General features: G+C 32.8%; 1 protein-coding gene across 5 annotated transcripts in view; it reads right to left on the reverse strand.

Annotated features, from left to right (window-relative positions):
* Window positions 1–3,089, reverse strand: part of LOC119640137 (TATA element modulatory factor) — a 40,973-nt gene extending 37,884 nt beyond the window's left edge. For 3 of the 5 annotated variants that reach the window (XR_005247610.1, XM_038037973.1, XM_038037976.1), the window contains exons 1-2: window positions 1,807–2,087; window positions 1,281–1,742 (exon numbers count right to left, since the gene is read on the reverse strand). The gene's annotated coding sequence lies outside the window, so the exon portion shown is untranslated. The other 2 variants (XM_038037975.1, XM_038037974.1) reach the window with 2 other exon arrangements.
* Between the last annotated feature and the right edge of the window lie 8,084 nt (window positions 3,090–11,173).

The following is an 11,173-nucleotide window of genomic DNA, read 5'->3' on the forward strand; positions in this document are numbered from 1 at the left end:
AACAATCCTAAGTTTCTTTTTCAAACCCCTTCAGAAGTGCTAACCTTGATACCAACTGGGAAGCAATTCTCTATTTCTACGGGATTAGTACTGTTCTTGAATTGCAATTAAATATTGAGAAAACATTTTTCAATAGGTAGCGGAAAATAATCTCAATGTCCAACAACAAATACTGAGTTCGGCTTGACCGAAACTTTGTTCTAAATATATCTAAAAGATTAGTGTTTTAGGCAGAGATGAAATCTGTAAGACACACTTCCTATGACGCCTTAACTATTACTAGAATCGGGGCCATATGATTGGCGAAAAGATATTGAAGCAATAAATAGCACGAGATCTAGAGAATAATTGCTGCCAAAGTGTAAAACAGGACAAAGTTATTTTAAATATTAGAATGCTCTGCTACCAAAGCACTGTCACAATGAGAATAACTTAACATAATCACCAAAAGGCCGACATTCCTGTGCCTTTCTCTACATAAGTTAACATAATCGCCAAACGACTACAACTGTCAAAAAATCCAGTCGAGTAAATTTTCATTTCCTTTGAAGAATTCAGGAAACTATTGTTCATCTTCTCAACCGTTTCAGCGAAAAAACCTTTGTCTGTTTTTTGAAATCATTGAAAAAAAAAATCGCTTCCAAAATAAATATCATTTTCCTTCCATTCACTCAAAACAAACAAAGTTTTATACAAGACAACTTTATTCTATACACTTTTTTGTGTACTATTCACTAACAATATTTTCATTGCATGTTATTTTCAAAAATTACACTGGAAAAATGCATACAATTGCTTACGGAGACTATCTAAACGATCACTTGCACAAGCGTGTAGATTATGCATAAATAATTAACAAAACTAAACAAAAGATAAATGAAAGAAATTATATTCGGTTCTATCCGAATTTTAGATATCCACCACTGAAATATTTTAATTATGGTGTCATCGCCAAAAAATAGAAAAACGATTTATATCTTAAATATCGAGCTTACCACTGCAAGGCAAATCCTCGATTAAAAAAAAAAAAGAGAAATTATTTCCAATAATCATTATTTATTTTCAAAGCATTGTAGTAAAGCGAGATGATTTTATAAATAAATTAATATCTTAAGTGGTGGATACATGACAACTACAGGAGTGAAGTAAACTAAATGCAAAATTAAAGTAAATGCATAACATGTCATCATCAAACAAATTCATGTACGTATGTAACAAGAATGTAAGGAAAAAAAGAAGAAAACAAAACAAAAGAAAGATATAGGGAAAGAAAAACTTACCGCTTCCCGCTTGATCTATTGTAGTTTCTCGTTTGATTTTTATATGAGAAATTCACGGTAAATTATTTAAAATTACTTTAGCAAAAAAGAAAGAAACGAAGAAAAGCGAACGGAAAATCGAAAGTAAATTATAATTTTCTCGCTTATATGGAATTTCTCTCTAATATGTATATAAAAATGTATGTCGGCGCCTTCAATATATAATAGAATATATAATATGGAAACTGTTTTATTTCTTTTTTGTTTTAATGATTCTTTTTTTTTTTTGTTGGTGTTTTTCGTACACACAATTGCTGTTACTCAGTACCGAGACGCCGCTGATGATGATGAATAACACGACGATTTGTTGCTTTATTTTGAACCATACAACTGACAACGCACTCAGAACACACAAACGAAAACTATGGAAACACGTAAAACCTTGCACTTCTTTGTTTCACACGTATGCAAACTTGTACTTGCCTGTATATGTGAAAAATAAAAAATAAATTGAATTGAAATTTAAGCTTCTGTTATTTTATATTACATTCACGCTGTTTTTTTTTCGTTTTGCTGAATTTTTTTTTTGTTGTATTAGCACGCACGCACACACAACGCTCGAAGGTAATTACAATACTGCACTACACCACACAACTTCCTTTGTTTTGATTTCTTGTCTTGTCGTCGAAGTTAATATTTTGTTGCTTTACACGTTTTCCTGCTTTTCTGGTTTAGTTACAATGTTTTCGTTGCGAGACGAAACAAAAAAAAAAAAGGAAAAAATGTAGCTGTTTTTCAATTTAGTTTATGCTTTTCTTTTATTAACGAATTTTTTTTCTTTTTTTTGGCTTTTTTGCAAAAGTATTGCAAACGGAGTTTTTAGTTAAAAAAAAAAAAAAAAAAATTGTAAACAATGAATAAACAAAATCAAATAGGCTAAAGAAGAAAACGACAAAAAAATTTCGTATTTTTTGTCGCCCGTTTTTTGCGACAAATTCGCAGTGAATTTTCTTTGAGCCAAAAACAAAATATGAGTCCGTCCGTGTGCTCCTTTTAGAGTTTTTTTTACAAGTTTCTAATTCGCTCTTTTTTGGGTTGTTTTATTTTTTTTTATTTTTCAGTTTTGAAGAAACGGTTATATGAAAAATTTTTATTTGACAGAGAAATGAAAAATTTTCTTTAATTTGTTAGTTTTTGATAGAAAAATTTTGGCTTGCACACACACGTATTCACGCAAAACAAAATGCCGACAAGCTAGACACACAAGCCTTCAAAAAGCAGGCGTTGCTTTTTCTATCATTTTCTTGTCTTACTTCACGCACACATTCATGTACTTTTTACTACCGTTTTCCTCACGTACTTTTTTCTTTCTCTCTCTATTCCTTTTTTTAACGTTTCACCTTACTCTTGCTTTATTTTCCTTACAATTTATCACTTTTTTTCGTTCTTTTTAATAAATAACATTAACGTTTATGTAAAATGCTTTTAAGAATTTATGGTCTTTTTTTCTCACAAATTTTTATGAAAAAATGAAAAACACCTACACACGAAATTATGAACAAAGCAGCACACTCGATCAGCGTCTCATTTCCGTTTCTGAGAACTTCGATTTTTCGTGATAATGGTCACGTTTCTTATAAGTTTTTTTTTAACCATTTATTATATTAGTTTATTAACTTTTTTCCATGATAACTTATATATGTTTTTATATATAAATTTATCGTTGTCTTCTACATTTTATGTAGAAATACATATAGCGAAGCTAGAAAAAATTCTTCTTCTTCTCGTGCACGACGAATTGTAAATAAATGAAGAAATAAAAAGAACTGAAAATATAGCTGCCAAAGCTTCCAATTTTTCTCGAAATTAATGATAAGATTACCTCTATATAGTAAATTACCATATCTAATAATATAAACGGCAATGATATAAAAGTGAATAAAAATGGCAACACATTGATGAAAATATATATAATTCGTGTATTTGTAGTGAATATTCATGTATAAAACATTAGTGTGGCCTTCTTTTTTATTGTCCTTGCAAGAGTTGCCAGAAGTTGGCTTGTGCGAATTATATATGTATACTTCACACAAAACGTGCACATTGAGAAACAACAAATCCTATGAATAACAATAGAGTTTAAACTTGTCATTTTTGCCAGCTAAAGGACAAATTAGTAATAGCACCATGAGTAATAATTGTTAAACCTATTATTCTTTGATTTCTTTTGTGCTATGTAATATCGCAGATAGATAAAGAAAAACTTGAAAGACATTTTATATTTTAGCTGTTAATTAGCACCCACTTAACTGTTTGTTTTGTGAGGACGTTTCGTTCCTTTCCTTATGGCTGGGGCAGCTCAGCGGCCCAGGGAAGGAAAAAACACAAGACATTTGTTGGTTGCAGGGACCTTTATTTTATAAATTTCACTTTACTTTATTATTTCGCTAACTTCCTAATTACTTCGAAGACAAGAACTCAACTCTTCACGTCGACCACTAAAACTCAAATAACTTAACCTATTTTTATATCCTACTCTTAACCTATCCTTAGCCTACGCTTAATCTATCCTATTCTATCTTAATCTATTCTTATTCTATGTCTATCCTACTCTTATGCTAGGTCTACCCTATTCTTATGCTATGCCTATCCTACTCTCATGCTAGGCCTATCCAATCCTTATGCTATGCCTATCCTATTCTTATCCTATCTTACTCTCTAGCACTCCCTCTCTCCGCAGCCAGAGACGGAGAACCCGTGAGGCCAAAACGAGGGACGACTTTGCGTCCTCACAGTTTCTTCATTCTCCATGTTCTGCTAGTGATTTTGGATCCGACGTTTCAATAACAATACGCCTAGATCGGCTCAAAAATGACGTTGAGCCCATTTCAAGTCTTTCCGGGTATTATATACATTCGCATAAGCGTAATTCAGCATTAGATGTAGGCTATAAAAATAAAACAACTTTTATTTTCTCTAAACGTATTTATTACTACCAAGAATGAAAGGATTCATTTTTTCTCTTAATAAACTATGACACATTATTTCAATTTAATCCTTAACATGTATTTTTTCTGTTCGTTTCAAATAGACATAGAGTTGCTTCTAATAAATAAGAAAAGTTGGCAACACATTAGCTCCTTAAATAGCTAATCAATGTAACTGAATGTTGTTAAACGGCAAAGCAATGTAATTGAATGCTGTTAATTGGCAAAGCAAAGTAACTGAATCCTGTTTATTTATTTATTTATTTATTTTAATTCTACTTATACATGAAACTCAACTAAACAAATAACAGTCGAGTTCAATTGGCTCTTAATGCATAACTTATATTAATTAATAATAAAACTTAGTATAAGTATAATAAAACAAATAAGAAGAAAAAAAAGAAAAAGAAAAAAAAGCATGTACACTATCAGCATAGGAGCACACTTACAACCGGTACAGGACCAAATTGCAAATGAACCCCTAAGCCATCGCAAACATGCATAAGCCTGGCAACCGATAATAAATTGACAATAATTCACTTTCGAAACGTAACGACTTTTTAAGGATAAAAGCTAGTTTAAATACGACATAGGTAAATCGCGCGTATTAAGCAATGTTGCTTTAATGGACTTTAAAGAGTCCGATAACGAGAATAAGTGGTAGACGTCATTTAGGTTCTTGCAAACGACTCTGAGCGGATTGAACAGCTCATAATTAAATTTACACTGATTAAGCTTAACCAAGATAAAGTGCCTAGAGAAGCGGTTAGGGACATTAAAGCTTATTTCACCAAGTAATGAAGGCGAGTCAATAGCACCATTTATTACTTTAATTAGAAACGAAACGCCAAGAACAAATCTACGTTTCTCAAGAGACGGTAGGGACAGCAGAAGCAATCGGATCCCAACCCAAATTTCTAAGGGCAAACAGCAAGAATTGCTTTTGAACAGTTTCAATTGAATCTACGTAGCACCTATATGAAGGAGACCACACAACTGAGGCGTACTCGAGTATGGGTCTAACCAAACACATGTAAAGCCTTTTCGTAATGTAGGGATCATCAAGCTCTTTGGACCACCTTTTTATAAAACCAAGCGCGGACCTAGCTTTGCTAATCGAGAGCTCAATATGCAAGTTAAAGCGTAACCTATGGTCAAATAGAACGCCTAAATCTGTAATCGAATCGACGTCCTCCAACTTATGCGATTCTATGAAATACTGAGTAATGAACGACTTTCTTCTTGAGAATGAAAGCTTCTTACATTTACTCAGATTTAGTTTCAGAAGATTCAAAGAGCACCATGCAACAAAATTATCCAAATCACCTTGAAGCTGATGTGATTGGGATTCAACAGAGAAGGAAGAAAACAGTTTCATATCATCAGCATACATTAAGATCTGGCTGGAATTAACCACCGATAGGAGATCGTCAATGTATAAACTAAATAAAATGGGACCTAAGTGGCTGCCTTGAGGTACGCCACACGGCACGGGGAATTCATCCGCGGTGATGAAGTTAAACAAAACCCTGAACGATCTACTGTGCAGATAAGAGCTTATCCATGTTACTAAATACAAAGGGAAGCCAGGGGCTTGGAGTGTAAAGATAAGTAAGTTATGGTTAACCATATCAAATGCTTTGCTTAAATCAGTATAAATAACATCTGTGCGAGAGCCACTAGAAAAAGCCTTGAAAACTTGACAGATAAACTCTAACAAGTTGGTGACTGTAGATCGCCCTTTCCGAAAGCCGTGCTGGTGCGAAGAAATATACGAATTAATGGCAAAGGCCAGATGCTGAGTCACAATACGCTCGAACAACTTGAGCCAGACAAAGTAGAGATCAAGCAGTCTACCATTACCATGTTTGTTAAATGGCAAAGCAATGTAACCGGAGTCTGTTAAATAGCAAAACAATGTAACCGGAGTCTGTTAAATGGCAAATCAAACAAAATCTCTGTTAAAATGGCAAAGCTATACAAACAAACACAACAGAAATTGCAAGACAAGCAGTCTTACATGATAATGGTAATATATATAATATATATATATATTTATATGTTAATTAAATTAAAAGTTAGGATTTTTATTATACATAATTTTCTTTTCAATTTGTAATCCTATGTGAATTAATTTCAAATAATAAATAACAACAAAATTATATTAATCTCCATAAAGAATCCTATAAATAAATATCTTTAATCAATTGGGTAATTACACGTATGGGTCCATCTTTAAAAAAAAAGATCTTTGAAGTTGCATAGGTAAAAGTAATTATTCTATTAGTCTTAGATGCTTCCAAATTCAGGGCCGCTTTTTTATTCTTTCGCAATTGTAAACAAATTTCATGAACAAGTGATTAATTTCGTATTTTTTTCGTTCCGCCGTGCTGCGACGTCTGGACGTTTAAGATTCAACCACATTTGTAATTTTTACATGCTAATTGCACTCTGAACCTCACCTTGTTTGCTAGGAAGTTTTGGATAAGAAAATTTTTATTCGTATTGTTATCAACTAAGAGCATAAACAATTCTATGTTTTTAAATGTATATGCGCTGCAGTGTACATAAACGTGCAAACGTATCAAAAAAAGCCAAAGACTAGGTAGCGAATGTAAATTGTCAAATAAATGTTCGATTCGAGCCATGTTTTCATTTATTTATTTTTTATTAAATTCATATAATAGTTTCATCGGTCGTATATATACTTATTGTATATATATTGTATAAAATGCTATCGGTTAGCTAAGTTCTACAGGCATGAGCGAACGTTATATTTTGGTGACACGCTCGGAACGAGTCAAACTTGCGATTTTTGTGTGAACAAATGACTCTCTTCAACAGAATAAATTTATCGGGCTGTACGGACACAAGATTTTTGTTTGGAAAAAGTTATTATCCGTCGGAAAGGCCAAGCAGGCTAAAGATCTCGAATAACAACTCAACGAGCTCAAGTCTCATGCGCGGAGAGTTTTCAATGAATGCCTTAGTCTTTGAACTTATTTCTCCGGCTAAATTAATTATATAATAATTATAATAATAATAATAGAATAACCTAAACTTGCGTCACTGAAGAACTCTTCTCAGCCCGGCCACAGTCTAACCCAAGGGCATAGAGGAAATCAGGTGATCGCGCAGGAGAAGACACCACGAAATGTAGGATTTCCTAAATCGCGAAGAGAAGAAAGCATGAACGAAAATTTTCAATACAATTGATTACCGAAGCGTGCGATTTTCTTATCTAATAAACCGCATTACGTTCTGCTCGAGCTCGAGCGATATAAATATAATCTTAACATAGAGAAGGTATTGCGTACCTTACCGTAGAGCTATTTTGTGCCTACTTTTGTGTCTACTTTTGTGTAGAGCAAACGAAACGTGTCGTTTCGAAAAAGCCTAAGCGAGGACGAAAGTAACGCACAAAGGAGTGAAGTGATCTTCTCTGGAAGAGAAGAGAATGAGCAAGAAACATGGCGTAGAGATAAAAAATCAGTTTATATTAAGACTGCCTGAGGAGGCAGCCAAGCTGCTGAGGGAGATCTAATTTAAAAGATCGCATTGGCTTACAGCTAGACAATGATTTGTATTTAATTAATTATTTGATTATTTATTTCATTTTATCTTTTTCGTTTTTATATTTTGACGAATTGTAAGGACGGCGAAGACCTTTGTACATATCTGTAATTCAATTTTTGCGCTCTTTCATTATTATATGCTATTATTATATTATTCAAATCTTCTCTTATTTCGTTTAGCTTTGCATTTATTATTACTACGCTTTGCTTTGTCTCATTTGTGTCATTGTTTGCAGCAATAGATAACCGATAAACAAAATCAGATCCAATTGTTTTCGTTTCATTGTTCATCACATATCGAAAAGTTATACATTTTATGTTCGTTAAGCGTTTCGTTCAATTCCAGCGAAAATATTCCATAGGAAAGTGTATATTTGCATAAATATATATTTATTTAAAATTTTTTTATTTATTTTAATGGAATGCATTTAAGGAAATTCGCCTTTATTTCAATGTTTTCGTTTTGAATGAAATATTATTGATAAAAGTGACAAATATATCTAACACAATGAATATCTTTATATCAAGAAACTATTAACAGGATTTTTGACCATACCAAGAAGCAGAATGAAAGAGTACGCAGTTAAATGGCTGCAAGTTAACAGTACTACTATTGTTATTGATAACAGAGATTAGAGTCTCTGTAATTTTGTCATTTTTTATTTATGAAAATATTTCTTGGTCTCTCTATGCATTTATTTCTCTCGGGGGTACATTTCGCTAATGGAACGAAAAACACGTAAACGCCCGAATGAAAAGCTATATATACGCGTAAGTCTTCGTCTTTATGCAATGCTGTATATATTCGTGATCAGCATGAAATTTCGAATTGATTAAGTTATGTCTGTTCGCTTCTTTATCTGTGTGGTATATGTGGTAATAAGGGTTCTGATTTCAAATCTGGTAGAAACATTGGAAGTGTCTGTACGTAGGTTGGTATGAAAAAATGAGCCAAATTGGCCATAGCATAGACACCTGTTAAAGCGATAAGTTTTTGTGAGTTTTCGCTCGTTCCGAAATTTTCAACATTTACTTAATGAAAAAAGTGGAAAATGTCGGCTGTGCCCACACAAAGTTCCTTTTATCATTTTTTGGTGTTTTATGGTTATTTATCATTGTGTTCAAAACCATTTTGTACATTCTTTGAATGCAGGTACATTATCTGCCCAAAAATGGGTTAACTTTAAAATGAATATGGTAGATACACCGACCTGTTAGGTTAATTTTTTCTGAATAATATCATCGATATGGGTACCACATAAAAGGACTTGGAGAACAGAATCCGAGAAACTAAGTGTGTTGATTCTAAGTTAATTGTAGTAAACGTCACTATTTAATGGATAAACGTTTTTTAAAAATAACTTTTATATGGATATCAAATGGAAGGACTTGGAGAGTACAATGTGCGTTAGTTATAATTTGATTATTGTGGACGTTTAATATATAAAGTTTTGGGGCGTTTAGAAAAAATTGATTTTTTAAATATTAGTGGGTATGCGAGATTCGTCTTCCGCCGAATGTAACTTTCTTACTGGTTTCAATTCGTTCATTTCCTTCTATTAGCACGTAATTTTCGTTGCAACTTTAAGAATATGAGACAAAATCGTAACCTTATTCACAACAGTGTACTATCTGAAGATGTCTTTCCGATGAGATTCTGAGCGGAACATATCAAAAAAAAGAAGAATATCAATACGTAGCTTTCCAATATCAAGGATCCACACCGAATAATGCCTGCCTATATGCAGGCCGGGCGCTCGTATACCATTTTCTAATAAAACTCAAAACAATTAAAAAGAGGAAATGACGTCGTTTAACAATCGTTATCAATAGTTTTTTTCTCAACTATTCAAACTAATGAAAATTGTTATTCGTTCTTTTTGTAAATAAAAGTTTGCTTAAACAATATGAGTTACTAGTTACTTCGCTTACACGAAAGAGATCGAAACCAATCTCTGTTAATGTGCAAGAATTGTTTGTTTTCACTAGTATAAAGTGTAAAATCCGTTTACTTCTACAAAAATAATATAGAAGTTCAGATATGTTGACATTGACTTTCAAAAAAGTTCGTCAAATTTCAACTGTATATTTGCCTGCTCTCTCCCATATTTGTATACGTGTTACGTGATTCAAATCTTCGTAAACTTCCATTTGCACATCCGCAAAGCTTGCACAATATCATCTCACATGCAAACACACCCTCTAGCTACTGGTTTAACACCTAGGGGTGCGGGGTGCAATAATAACTTAATATGATTTAAAAATTTTTCTCCAATATATACTGGCCATGCAGGATCCAATTATGTCTTAATAAAGCAAGCATGTTACGAGCGTACTCAACACAAGCAAAAAATAAATAGCAGATGTATTATGCATACCCATATGCATACGCGTATGCACATAATGTATGACTGAAATTCGAATTCGAGTTCCTATGTCATTTTCTTTTCAGTGAGTTCATTGTAGAAGTTTGCATACATTCAATGAAGATTTACGTTTTTATAATGTATTTATATAGTTATACTTATATATTTATATACTTATACATAAAAAAAATGTTGCAGAGCGAAATTTTTGGGCTTTTGGTTATTTTCATAGAAAAATTTCGAGCTTTTAATGCAAACTTTATTTATTATATCCCAGTTTTTTTTCAACAATAACCTAGAGGTTACTCTTGCGCATGAATATCTTCCTCATTCAAATTATACTTTATCACATCGTGTATACAGTAGACTAAATTTATTTGGAACGCTTTGCACCGTATTCATCACAAAACAAAAATTAATGTCTAATTCCACATTTGCGATTATTCAATTATGTAGTTGATGATGAGATGAATCCCCAACAAAGGATCATCATCTTTTTCTTCTTCTTCTTCAGTAGATCTAGGTTTTTTTCCCGGTTGTCTTAGTTTAGTGGTCTTCAAAGCTATTATTAACTGATCATGGTAAATTAATCGATCCAATACTTTTTGTTCCAAATACCATGTAATAACATCACTGCGTTTCATGCCAATATCACGGCCCTCGGTTTCGGCTTGCTCTTGCTGATTTCCTTGAATATTCTCTCCATTAATTTCTCTCATTTCTATGTCGCCCGCAAATGCTTCATCTTCCTCCTCCTCCAAGTGAATATCCGGTTGTTCCATTCGTATTATAGATTTGTTTAGCAAACGAAAAGCTTCTTTAACATGACGTTTCTGTACCTCGTTCATGCATTCTAATTTGGCCATAGCTTCACTTAAACGTATCATGGATTCTAACTGGCGCACGATAATGCGCCAAGTGCTGCGACCGGCACATTTATAAAAGTTTTGAATTGACGAGCAAATGTTACACAGCGTAAAACCTCT

Source organism: Glossina fuscipes, unplaced genomic scaffold (genome assembly GCF_014805625.2).
Source record: "Glossina fuscipes isolate IAEA_lab_2018 unplaced genomic scaffold, Yale_Gfus_2 115, whole genome shotgun sequence".
Lineage (NCBI taxonomy): Eukaryota > Metazoa > Arthropoda > Insecta > Diptera > Glossinidae > Glossina > Glossina fuscipes.